This window comes from Salmo salar, chromosome 18, assembly GCF_965601325.2.
Source record: "Salmo salar chromosome 18, fSalSal1, whole genome shotgun sequence".
Taxonomy (NCBI): Eukaryota; Metazoa; Chordata; class Actinopteri; order Salmoniformes; family Salmonidae; genus Salmo; species Salmo salar.
This window is the reverse complement of record NC_138308.1, coordinates 20,721,733-20,735,649: the sequence shown is the minus strand read 5'-3', so window position 1 is coordinate 20,735,649 and position 13,917 is coordinate 20,721,733.

Sequence of the window (13,917 nt, the reverse complement as noted above, 5' to 3'; positions counted from 1 at the left end):
AGAGAAATACGCATTTTGTGCGTATGGAACATTTCTGGGGTATTTTATTTCAGCTCATGAAACATGAGACCAACGCTTTACATGTTGCGTTTATATTTTGTTCAGTATATTTGGCATTTCCTCTGCAAACTGCAATAGTAGCCAAGCATATGATACAAAATATACCCCATAAAGTTGTCATGGCTTTTAGGTGGGTTTTGTCTGTTTTTTGAAATTTCCCTCATGACAAAGACTATGATAAGGTATGAAAGTTATAGAGCCAGGAAAAATATAATTCAGAATTCATTGTTGTTAAGAGCTGCTACACTCTGTCTGAACATTAACCCCCATCACTTGTGGTACGGTTTTGGAAGCATGTGGACCTTCTTTATCTTTCATATCGGCAAGAAATCATTTTCCAAAAACTAAACAGGTAAAATTGATCAACTTTATATGTTTAGGGTTCCCACACGGCCATATTTCCATGTCACAGCACTTGTTTGTGGAAAACAGATGGAAGACAGAGTGGACTGGCAGAATCTAAGCGATAGAGGTGAGAGAGACATGGCTGCCAAGATGGCGGACAGGAAAAAAAGGAGGGAAATGGAACATGAGTAAATATGGAGTGGGGAAATGCACAAGCCTTCTGAAAGATCTGAAGGAGAAGATGGTGGACAAGAATAGAAGTAAAAGTTTAACATGTCTTGAGGGAATATGGAATGGAAGAATTCACAAAACTTTTGGAAGAGCTACAGACGGAAATTAAACGCGACGAGAGTGAGGATGAATTAACTGCGGTGACAGGTGCAGTAATGAACGCTGAGAAAGAGCTGAGTGTAGAGGGAAGCGGTGTGGTGAGGAAGGTTGGCGTCAAGTGCAAAACGAGGGGCATGTGCTCCAGTAGTTCAGAGATGGAACCTGACGAGAGTGAGGATGAAGTACCAGCGGTGAGGACCGCCGAGTTCATGCCTCATCCCAATGACGACAAGTAAGATTCTGGCCCAGTGGGAGTGAGATTTCTGGAGAGAATCTATCCTTGTATTCTGGCTGATTCATATGTGGTATGTGGTTGGGTGGAGAAGAGATTGGGGACTGTTGAATCTGTGAAAGTAACTTGAAGTGGATTTATTGTATTTCTTCCGTCCAGTGGGAGCGGGTGTTCCAGACCAAGCGACAAGGACTGGGACTTGCTTCGCTCTCCGGAGCAGGGCGCCATTGAAAGGAGTGATAACAGGGGTAGCATTAAGTGTTGAGGAGGATCAGCTGAAATGGAAGATTCCTGGTGTCTGTGACGCCCAGCGTTTGGTGTGACGCAAATCCGGGGAGGAAGTGGTGAAACGGTGAAGACATTGTCTGTCCTGCTTTGATGCAGAGTCTTTGTCCGACAAGGTCATGTGAGGATGTGTCAGTCAGTTATCCTGTGAGAGAATTTGTTACAAAAATACTACAGTGTTTTAGGTGCCAAGCTTATGGTCATGTGGCAGCAGTGTGTAAGAGGGAGATTCTTAGATTTGAGAAGTGTGCAGGAGGACATGAGATGAAGGAATGTGTAGTATCAGTGGATAAAGTTATGTGTGTTAGCTGTGAGGGTGCCCATGGGGCTGGAAATCAGAGGTGTCCGGTGAGAGAAAGGCAGGTTGAGGTTTCCAGGGTCAGAGTAGTAAAGAAAGTGTTGTATGCTGAAGCAGTGAAGAGAGTGCTAGAGTAAGATGGGTACAGGGTGAGGGATCCTGAGAGGATTCCTGTGAATAGGCAGAGACCAATACAGGGGGATGGGAAGAATGTGCTTCAGTATGGTGGTTTTCTTAGCGTTCATAGCCATGGTTGTCAACTGTACTGCAGAAACAGTAAGTCACAGAAAATAAAGGTTGTGGTGGCTAGCTGTGCCACTAGAGGTCCTGGTTCGAGTCCAGGCTCTGTCGCAGCCGGCCGCAGACGGGAGACCCATGGGGCGGCACACAATTGACCCAGCATTGTCTGGGTTAGATGAGGGTTTGGCCGGCCGGGATGTCTTTGTCCCATTGCGCTCTAGCGACTCCTGTGGCAGGCTGGGCGCATGCACGCTGACACGGTCGCCAGGTGTATGGCGTTTCCTCCAACACATTGGTTTTACTATAAGTTTTTCCATTATTTCACAAGAACTTACAAGATATTATACAGTATATCTTACACATTTAACAGATTTTCCAGAAACAGAATCGATTGTTCCCACTGTGCAGAAAACAAAAACAAACACAGATAGTCAGTCTGTGAAGCTACAAAGGGTTTCTCTACTTTATAATGCAAGAATTAAGAATAACATCAGTTTGTCTACATTCGTATGAAGTATGCCTTTACAGACATAAAATAAAAATAGTTTCTTTTCAGAGAGACACCAGGGATTGTAACATACTCTGCTTCACGAAAATATGGCTCTCGAGATATACTGTCTGACTCTGTAAAGCCAGTTGGGTTCTCAGTGCTTCGCGCCGACAGGAACAAACATCTCTCCGGGAAGCAGAAGGGTGGAGGTATATGTTTTATGATTAACGACTTATGGTTTAATTTATATCATACAGGAAATCAAGTCATTCTGTTCACCCGACCTAGAATATCTCACAATCAAATGCCGACCGTATTATCTCCCGAGAGATTTTTCGTCAATAATAGCCACAGCGGTCTATATCCCCCCAAGCAGATACCATGACGGCCCTCAAAGAACTTCACTGGACTTAATGCAAACTGGAAACCACATATCCTGAGGCTGTATTTATTGTAGCTGGGAATTTTAACAAAGCAAATTTGAGGAAAAGGTTCCCTAAATTCTATCAACATATTGATTGCTGTACTCATGCTGCTAAAACCCTCGACCATTGCTATACTACCTTCCAGAATGCATATAAGGCCCTCCCCCGCCCTCCATTCGGCAAATCGGAACACGATTCCATCTTGCTTCTCCCCTCCTATAGGCAGAAACTCAAACAGGGAGCACCTGTGGTGAGGACTATTTAACTCTGGTCTGACCAATCGGAATCCACTCTTCAAGAATGTTTTGATCACGTGGACTAGGATATGTTCAGAGTAGCTTCAGAAAATAATATTGACACATATATCGATACGGGGAATTAATTTATCAGGAAGTGCATAGGAGATGTTGTACCCACTGTGACTATTAAAACCTACCCCAACCAGAAACCGTGGATAGATGGGAGCATTTGCGCAAAACTGAAAGCGCAAACCACCGCATTTAACCAGGGCAAGAAGACTGGGAATATGGAAGAATACACACAGTGTAGTTATTCCCTCCACAAAGCAATCAAGCAGGCTAAACGTCAATATAGGGACAAAGTTGAGTCCCAGTTCAACAGCTCAGACACGAGACGTATGTGGCAGGGTCTCCAGACAATGCACGTCGAAGCTGCATGCTGTCTAACTCTCTACAGACAACGTAAAAAATACCTTTATTTGAGGTTGGACCCAACAGCAAATAATGTTTCACTACATGACTTGAATTACTCATTACCAAATGAGTTTAAACATCGAATTTGAATGTAAAATATACAAAAGATTATTAGCAAAATTATACTGGCAATAATAAAACACATCTTGCCAATGTGCAAACGCTCTCCATACTACATCGGCCAGGCCGATGTCAGTGAGATGTATGTGTGCTGTCTGGGAACATTATCGCCAAGTGACCAATTATGATGGTTGTTAAAAGCGGAATTTTGACAATATTACCGTTATGAAAACACTCGTCACTCTCGTTTTACAACTAAATCGTTTCGGCACACAGGCATCAAGATCAAGTCACTTTCCCCGGTCAATTGTAAGTGCTGTTATAGTAAAGTAGAAACGTCTAGGAGCAACAACGACTCAGCCGCGAAGTGGTAGGCAACACAAGCTCACAGAACGGGGATGCCGAGTGCTGAAGCGCCTAGCGCGTAAAAGTTGTCTGTCGTCGGTTGCAACACTCACTACCGAGTTCCAAACTGCCTCTGGAAGCAATGTCATCACAATAACTGTTCCTAGGGAGCTTCCTGATATGGGCCTCCAAGGCCGAGCACCCACACACAAGCCTAAGATCACCATGCGCAATGCCAAACGTCGGCTGGAGTGGTGTAAATCATGCCACCATTAGACTCTGGAGCAGTGGAAATACGTTCTCTGGAGTGATGAATCACACTTCACCATCTGGCAGTCCGACGGACTAATCTAGGTTTTGCTAGAAGAACGATACCTGCCCAAATGCATAATGCCAACTGTAAAGTTCGGTGGAGGAGGAATAATGGTCTGGAGCTGTTTTTCATTGCTCGGGCCAGGCCCCTTAATTCAAGTGAAGGGAAATCTTAACGAAACAGCATACAATGACATTCTAGACGATTCTGTGCTTCCAACTTTGTGGCAAAAGGCCCTTTCGTGTTTCAACATGAGTCTTGTGGAGCACACACCCATTTGCTTTAGTCTCTATTTGTTTGAAACGAAACTATGACAATAACCGCATAACCCGCCCATTGGAAGATAACAATTTGGTCCATACAGTATAAAATCAGGATAGTCAGTGAGGTATCTAATCAGACACTCATTTGCTCTGTCTTGAAACTCAGAGACCACAAGATGGCTTTCTCTTGCCCAACTCCGAAGTAAGTGATCTCTCTCTCTCTCTCCCTCTCACATTGTCAAGTCCTATCTTGTATGTCCATGCATAGCTAAATCAATGTCACGACACAACACAAGTAATAGACAGTCCTTCAAACTGGAAGCAGCCTTCAACATTAATGAATAGAAAAACCTCATATGCAAATAAACACATACATTGTTAAAATTACATTCTGTGGTAAAGTAGGCAAGTTACAATGGGTATGAGAGATACTGGCAATACTACAAAACATACAACTTAAAAAAAAATAAAAGAAACAAACATATACACAAATTTTAACTAGTGCATTCTACTCTTCTATCTTCAACCATACATTTCTATTTGACATTTAATTATACATTGACCCAAGACTGAACTTAAACAGAGGGGAATTGTTTCCTTCAATTATACTGAACAAAAATATACTTTTACAGTTCATATAAGGAAATCAGACAAGTTAAATAAATTCCTTAGCCCCTAATGTATGGATTTCACATGACTGGACAGGGGTGCCGGCATGGGTGGGCCTGGCTCCCAAGTGGGTAGGCATATGCCCTCCTAGGCCCACCAATGGCTGGGCCCCTGCCCAGTCATGTGAAGGCCATAGATTAGGGCCTAAGGAATGTATTTCAATTGACTGATTTCCTTATATGAACTGTAACTAAGTAAAACCGTTGAAATTGTTGTGTTTATATATACCCACTTGGGAGTCAGGCCCGGCAATTCAGAATATATTTTCCCCACTAAGGGCTTTATTACAGACAGAAATACTCCTCAGTTTCATCAGCTGTCTGGGTGGCTGATCTCAGACGATCCCGTAGGTGAAGAAGCTTGATGTGGAGGTCCTGGGCTGGCATGGTTACACGTGGTCTGTGGTTTCGAGGCTGTTTGGATGTACTGCCAAATTCTATAAACAATGTTGGAGGAGGCATAAAGTAGAGAAATGAACATTCAATTCTCTGGCAACAGCTCTGGTTGACATTCTTGCAGTCAGCATGCCAATTGCACCCTCCTTCAAAACTTGAATCATCTGTGGCATTGTGTTGTTTGACACAACTGCACATTTTAGAGTGGCCTTTTATTGTCCCCAGCACAAGGTGCACCTGTGTAATGATCATGTTGTTTAATCAGCTTTTGATATGCCACATCTGTCAGGTGGATGGATTATCTTGGCAAACGAGGAACGATCAATAACAGGGATATAAACAAATGTGTGCACACAATTTGAGAGAAATACGCATTTTGTGCGTATGGAACATTTCTGGGGTATTTTATTTCAGCTCATGAAACATGAGACCAACGCTTTACATGTTGCATTTATATTTTGTTCAGTATATTTGGCATTTCCTCTGCAAACTGCAATAGTAGCCAAGCATATGATACAAAATATACCCCATAAAGTTGTCATGGCTTTTAGGTGGGTTTTGTCTGTTTTTTGAAATTTCCCTCATGACAAAGACTATGATAAGGTATGAAAGTTATAGAGCCAGGAAAAATATAATTCAGAATTCATTGTTGTTAAGAGCTGCTACACTCTGTCTGAACATTAACCCCCATCACTTGTGGTACGGTTTTGGAAGCATGTGGACCTTCTTTATCTTTCATATCGGCAAGAAATCATTTTCCAAAAACTAAACAGGTAAAATTGATCAACTTTATATGTTTAGGGTTCCCACACGGCCATATTTCCATGTCACAGCACTTGTTTGTGGAAAACAGATGGAAGACAGAGTGGACTGGCAGAATCTAAGCGATAGAGGTGAGAGAGACATGGCTGCCAAGATGGCGGACAGGAAAAAAAGGAGGGAAATGGAACATGAGTAAATATGGAGTGGGGAAATGCACAAGCCTTCTGAAAGATCTGAAGGAGAAGATGGTGGACAAGAATAGAAGTAAAAGTTTAACATGTCTTGAGGGAATATGGAATGGAAGAATTCACAAAACTTTTGGAAGAGCTACAGACGGAAATTAAACGCGACGAGAGTGAGGATGAATTAACTGCGGTGACAGGTGCAGTGATGAACGCTGAGAAAGAGCTGAGTGTAGAGGGAAGCGGTGTGGTGAGGAAGGTTGGCGTCAAGTGCAAAACGAGGGGCATGTGCTCCAGTAGTTCAGAGATGGAACCTGACGAGAGTGAGGATGAAGTACCAGCGGTGAGGACCGCCGAGTTCATGCCTCATCCCAATGACGACAAGTAAGATTCTGGCCCAGTGGGAGTGAGATTTCTGGAGAGAATCTATCCTTGTATTCTGGCTGATTCATATGTGGTATGTGGTTGGGTGGAGAAGAGATTGGGGACTGTTGAATCTGTGAAAGTAACTTGAAGTGGATTTATTGTATTTCTTCCGTCCAGTGGGAGCGGGTGTTCCAGACCAAGCGACAAGGACTGGGACTTGCTTCGCTCTCCGGAGCAGGGCGCCATTGAAAGGAGTGATAACAGGGGTAGCATTAAGTGTTGAGGAGGATCAGCTGAAATGGAAGATTCCTGGTGTCTGTGACGCCCAGCGTTTGGTGTGACGCAAATCCGGGGAGGAAGTGGTGAAACGGTGAAGACATTGTCTGTCCTGCTTTGATGCAGAGTCTTTGTCCGACAAGGTCATGTGAGGATGTGTCAGTCAGTTATCCTGTGAGAGAATTTGTTACAAAAATACTACAGTGTTTTAGGTGCCAAGCTTATGGTCATGTGGCAGTAGTGTGTAAGAGGGAGATTCTTAGATTTGAGAAGTGTGCAGGAGGACATGAGATGAAGGAATGTGTAGTATCAGTGGATAAAGTTATGTGTGTTAGCTGTGAGGGTGCCCATGGGGCTGGAAATCAGAGGTGTCCGGTGAGAGAAAGGCAGGTTGAGGTTTCCAGGGTCAGAGTAGTAAAGAAAGTGTTGTATGCTGAAGCAGTGAAGAGAGTGCTAGAGTAAGATGGGTACAGGGTGAGGGATCCTGAGAGGATTCCTGTGAATAGGCAGAGACCAATACAGGGGGATGGGAAGAATGTGCTTCAGTATGGTGGTTTTCTTAGCGTTCATAGCCATGGTTGTCAACTGTACTGCAGAAACAGTAAGTCACAGAAAATAAAGGTTGTGGTGGCTAGCTGTGCCACTAGAGGTCCTGGTTCGAGTCCAGGCTCTGTCGCAGCCGGCCGCAGACGGGAGACCCATGGGGCGGCACACAATTGACCCAGCATTGTCTGGGTTAGATGAGGGTTTGGCCGGCCGGGATGTCTTTGTCCCATTGCGCTCTAGCGACTCCTGTGGCAGGCTGGGCGCATGCACGCTGACACGGTCGCCAGGTGTATGGCGTTTCCTCCAACACATTGGTTTTACTATAAGTTTTTCCATTATTTCACAAGAACTTACAAGATATTATACAGTATATCTTACACATTTAACAGATTTTCCAGAAACAGAATCGATTGTTCCCACTGTGCAGAAAACAAAAACAAACACAGATAGTCAGTCTGTGAAGCTACAAAGGGTTTCTCTACTTTATAATGCAAGAATTAAGAATAACATCAGTTTGTCTACATTCGTATGAAGTATGCCTTTACAGACATAAAATAAAAATAGTTTCTTTTCAGAGAGACACCAGGGATTGTAACATACTCTGCTTCACGAAAATATGGCTCTCGAGATATACTGTCTGACTCTGTAAAGCCAGTTGGGTTCTCAGTGCTTCGCGCCGACAGGAACAAACATCTCTCCGGGAAGCAGAAGGGTGGAGGTATATGTTTTATGATTAACGACTTATGGTTTAATTTATATCATACAGGAAATCAAGTCATTCTGTTCACCCGACCTAGAATATCTCACAATCAAATGCCGACCGTATTATCTCCCGAGAGATTTTTCGTCAATAATAGCCACAGCGGTCTATATCCCCCCAAGCAGATACCATGACGGCCCTCAAAGAACTTCACTGGACTTAATGCAAACTGGAAACCACATATCCTGAGGCTGTATTTATTGTAGCTGGGAATTTTAACAAAGCAAATTTGAGGAAAAGGTTCCCTAAATTCTATCAACATATTGATTGCTGTACTCATGCTGCTAAAACCCTCGACCATTGCTATACTACCTTCCAGAATGCATATAAGGCCCTCCCCCGCCCTCCATTCGGCAAATCGGAACACGATTCCATCTTGCTTCTCCCCTCCTATAGGCAGAAACTCAAACAGGGAGCACCTGTGGTGAGGACTATTTAACTCTGGTCTGACCAATCGGAATCCACTCTTCAAGAATGTTTTGATCACGTGGACTAGGATATGTTCAGAGTAGCTTCAGAAAATAATATTGACACATATATCGATACGGGGAATTAATTTATCAGGAAGTGCATAGGAGATGTTGTACCCACTGTGACTATTAAAACCTACCCCAACCAGAAACCGTGGATAGATGGGAGCATTTGCGCAAAACTGAAAGCGCAAACCACCGCATTTAACCAGGGCAAGAAGACTGGGAATATGGAAGAATACACACAGTGTAGTTATTCCCTCCACAAAGCAATCAAGCAGGCTAAACGTCAATATAGGGACAAAGTTGAGTCCCAGTTCAACAGCTCAGACACGAGACGTATGTGGCAGGGTCTCCAGACAATCACGGATTATAAAAGGAAAAAAAGACACATCGCGGACACCGACGTCTTGCTTCCGGACAGGATGAACACCTTCTTCGCTCGCTTTGAGGATAATACAGTGTCACTGACGGGTAACGCTATCAAGGACTGTGGGCTCTCCTCCGTGGCAAACATGAGTAAGACATTTAAACATGTTAACCCTCGCAAGGCTGCCAGCCCAGAAGGTATCCATAGCCGCATCCTCAGAGCATGCGCAGACCAGCTGGCTGGTGTGTTCACAGATATATTCAATCTCACCCTATCCCAGTCTGTTGTCCCCACATGCTTCAAGATGGCCACCATTGTCCCTATACCTAAGAAAGCAAAGGTAATTTAACTAAATGACTATCGCCCCGTAGCGCTCACCTCTGTCATCATGAAGTGCTTTGAGAGACTAGTCAAGGATCATAACACCTCCACCTTACCTGCCACCCTAGACTCACTTCAATTTTCTTACCGCCCCAAAAGATCCACAGACGATGCAATTGCCACCACACTGCACACTGCCCTGTCCCATCTGGGCAAGAGGCATACCTATCTAAGAATGCTGTTCATTGACTATAGCTCAGCATTCAACACCATAGTACCCTCCAAGCTCATCATCAAGCTCGAGGCCCTGGGTCTGAACCCAGGCCCTGTGCAACTGGGTCCTGGACTTCCTGACGGGTCGCCCCCAGGTGGTGAAGGTAGGAAACAACACCTTTGCTTCGCTGAACCTCAACACTGGGGCCCCACAACGGTGCATTCTCAGCCTACTCCTGTACTCCCTGTTCACCCATGACTGCGTGGCCAAGTACGCCTCCAACTCAATCATCAAGTTTGCAGACGACACAATAGTACTAGGCTTGATTACCAACAACGATGAGACAGCCTACAGGGAGGAGGTGAGGGCTCTGGGAGTGTGGTGCCAGGAAAATAACCTCTCACTCAACGTCAACAAAACAAAGGAGATGATCGTGGACTTCAGGAAACAGCAGAGGGAGCACCCCCCCATCCACATCGATGGGACTGCAGTGGAGAAGGTGGAAAGCTTCAAGTTCCTCGGTGTACACATCACTGGCAAACTGAAATGGTCCAACCACACAGACAGTGTGGTGAAGAAGGCGCAACAGTGCCTCTTCAACCTCAGGAGGCTAAAGAAATGTGGCTTAACACCTAAAACCATAACAAACTTTTACAGATGCACAATTGAGAGCATCCTGTCGGGCTGTATCACAACCTGGTATGGCAACTGGTATGGCACCTGGTATGGCAACTGCACCGCCCACGACCGCAAAACTCTCCAGAGGGTGGTGTGGTCTGCCCAATGCATTACCAGGGGCAAACTTCCCGCCCTCCTGGATTCCTACAGCACCCAATGCCATAGGAAGGCCAAAAAGATCATCAAGGACATCAACCACCCGAGCCACTGCCTGTTCACCCCGCTATCATCCAGAAGGCGAGGTTAGTACAGGTGCATCAGAGCTGGGACCGAGAGACTGAAAAACAGCTTCTGTCTCAAGGCCATCAGACTGCTAAACAGCCATCACTAGCTGCCTATTGACATAGATTAGGAATCTGGCCACTTCAAGGAAATGTAACACTAGCCACTTTAATGTCTCCGTATCTTGCATTACTCAGCTCATATGTGTGTACTGTACTCTATACTATTCTACGGTATCTTAGACACTTGAATTGTTTGTAAATATTGCATCACCCATCTCATATGTATATACTGTACTCTATACTATGCCACTGTATCTTAGTCCAATGCCGCTCTGACATATACAGTTGAAGTCGGAAGTTTACATACACTTAGGTTGGAGTCATTAAAACTCGTTTTTCAATCACTCCACAAATTTCTTGTTAACAAACTATAGTTTTGGAAAGTCAGTTAGGACATCTACTTTGTGCATGACACAAGTCATTTTTCCAACAATTGTTTACAGACAGATCATTTCACTTAAAATACACTCTATCCCAATTCCAGTGGGTCAGAAGTTTACATACACTAAGTTGACTTTGCCTTTAAACAGCTTGGAAAATTCCAGAAAATGAGGTCATGGCTTTAGAAGCTTCTGATAGGCTAATTGACATCATTTGAGTCAATTGGAGGTGTACCTGTGGATGAATTTCAAGGTCTACCTTGAAACTCAGTGTCTCTTTGCTTGACATCATGGGAAAATCTAAAGAAATCAGTCCAGACCTCAGAAAAACTATTGTAGACCTCCACGAGTCTGGTTCATCCTTGGGAGCAATTTCCAAATGCCTGAAGGTACCACATTCATCTGTACAAACAATAGTACGCTGGTAAAAACATCATGGGACCACTCAGCCGTCAAACTGCTCAGGAAGGAGACACCTTCTGTCTTCTAGAGATGAACGTACTTTGGTGCGAAAAGTGCAAATCAATCCCAGAACAACAGTAAAGGACCTTGTGAAGATGCTGGAGGAAACAGGTACAAAGGTATCTATATCCACAGTAAAACGAGTCCTATATCGATATAACCCGAAAGGCCGCTCAGCAAGGAAAAAGCCACTGCTCCAAAACTGCCATAAAAAAGCCAGACTACGGTTTGCAACTGCACATGGGGACAAAGATAGTACTTTTTGGAGCAATGTCCTCTGGTCTGATGAAACAAAAATAGAACTGTTTGGCCATAATAACCATCATTATGTTTGGAGGAAAAAGGGAGACGCTTGCAAGCCGAAGAACACCATCCCAACCATGAAGCACAGGGGTGGCAGAATCATGTTGTGGGGGTGCTTTGCTGCAGGAGGGACTGGTAGATGTCCTAACTGACTTGCCAAAACTATAGTTTGTTCACAAGAAATTTGTGGAGTGGTTGAAAAACAAGTTTTAATGACTTCAACCTAAGTGTATGTAAACTTCCGACTTCAACTGTATATTCTTAATCCATTCCTTACTTAGATTTACATGTATTTTGGGTATATGTTGTGAAACTGTTAGATATTACTTGTTAGATATTACTGCATTGTTGGAGCTAGAAGCACAAGTATTTTGCTACACCAGCTATAACATCTGCTCAACACCTGTATGTGACCAATTTTTATTTATTTGATTATTTGATTTTGAAAATATTGATTCCAGACAAATGTTTGTCATGTTAAGCCTAAATGTTTACAGGAATTAGAATACTTTACCGTCAGCCTTGAATTTACTTTAAAATGTTTGTATGGATGATCATGCATCTCTCAACAATCCCAGTAGCTAAAACTGTGCCCAGACACTTTTTAATATGAAAGTATTTTGTTTTTACTAAATAATTTTTGTCTCTAGATTGTCCTAGATACTAGATAGTTCTGGTTAATTCAAGCCTTTATTTGAAAAAAAAGGTATAGAACTGGCCAACGGTACCCTCTCCATCAAGGTCATTGAGAAAGTCCACAATTTCCAAAGCTGCTCCTCCATTAAGATCAAGTGACAACAAAACACGGTTTCTGTTGTCACGGTGTTAAGTAAGTAGCATAATTTCTGCTGCCTTCTTGTGGAAAATAATTGATATAGAGGTATCTTGTTTGGCATGAAACAGCTGGTGGGCATACCAGTTGTAGAGCTTTTATAAAAACAAATAGTTCAATCAAAAATAGTTTAGAACTAAGTTCAGCTAACAATGCATAAGTGAGTGAGTGAGGGATAGATTGAGAGAGAAACGCACTTAGGGAAAGAAAGCCATCTCATGATCTCTGAGTTTAAAGAGCAAATGAGTGTCTTATTAGATACCTCACTGACTTCTGTCCTGATTTTATGCTGTATGGACCACATCCTTATCTTCCAATGGGCTGTTATTGCCTCAAGTGTTACAGATTTATTTCTAGCCATAATTTAGTTTCTAGCAAATAGAGACTAAAGCAAATGGGTGTGTGCCGCATTTTAAGAGCGCGTGAGAGTCATGTTAGGTGAGAGAGGTGAACAGAGAGGTGTAAGTGGGCCAAAAATATAAAGTCTCCAGCAGGTGGCGTTTTTTTGCCCCGCTCTGTTTCCTCCATTAGGGAAAGTGGACGACAAAACATGAATACTACTCTCACGTCGGTCAGTGGGTAGCATAATTTCTGCTGGTTTGTGGAAATCAATTGACCTGGAAGCATCTTGTTTGGCATAAAACAGATGTTGGAAATAGCAGTTGAAGAATCTATTGTAAATCCTCTATCTTATCTGCTCTATCAACGCTGACAGATGCTTTGTACATGCCAGACAGTTTCAGTTTTACTGCAAAGGATTGTGGGTAGAGTGCGACCACCTCTTCATAAAGGTTGACTTCATTTTGGATGCTGAACTGGTGGTGATGCACGAGACAATGGGAAGTGATGCATTGTCTTTATTAAAACACTAGGTGGCGACTTATACACATCAAATCCTGTTTTTCCTCTGACTAAAACTGAACGGGTAGGCTTCTGTACAAAATCAAGGAGCTCAATGGGTGTGTAGTGTAATGTGTATTTCAATAATGTCACATACCTTAGAACTTAAAACATTAGTGAAATACTGCACAGTACTGTTGGCCAATCTTTCTCAGCAGCAATGATACTGTGATTGCTGGAGCAACTTCTGAGAAGGTGATGGATGTATTGCGATATCAATTTCAACTGGATATCCACAGCTATGCATTAAGACATTTTAGTAACCTACTGTAGTGGTTTATAATTATAAAATGACTTGTTGTTGTTTGCTGTTACTGTATTTCTTTAATTAATGATCTCTTAAAAGAA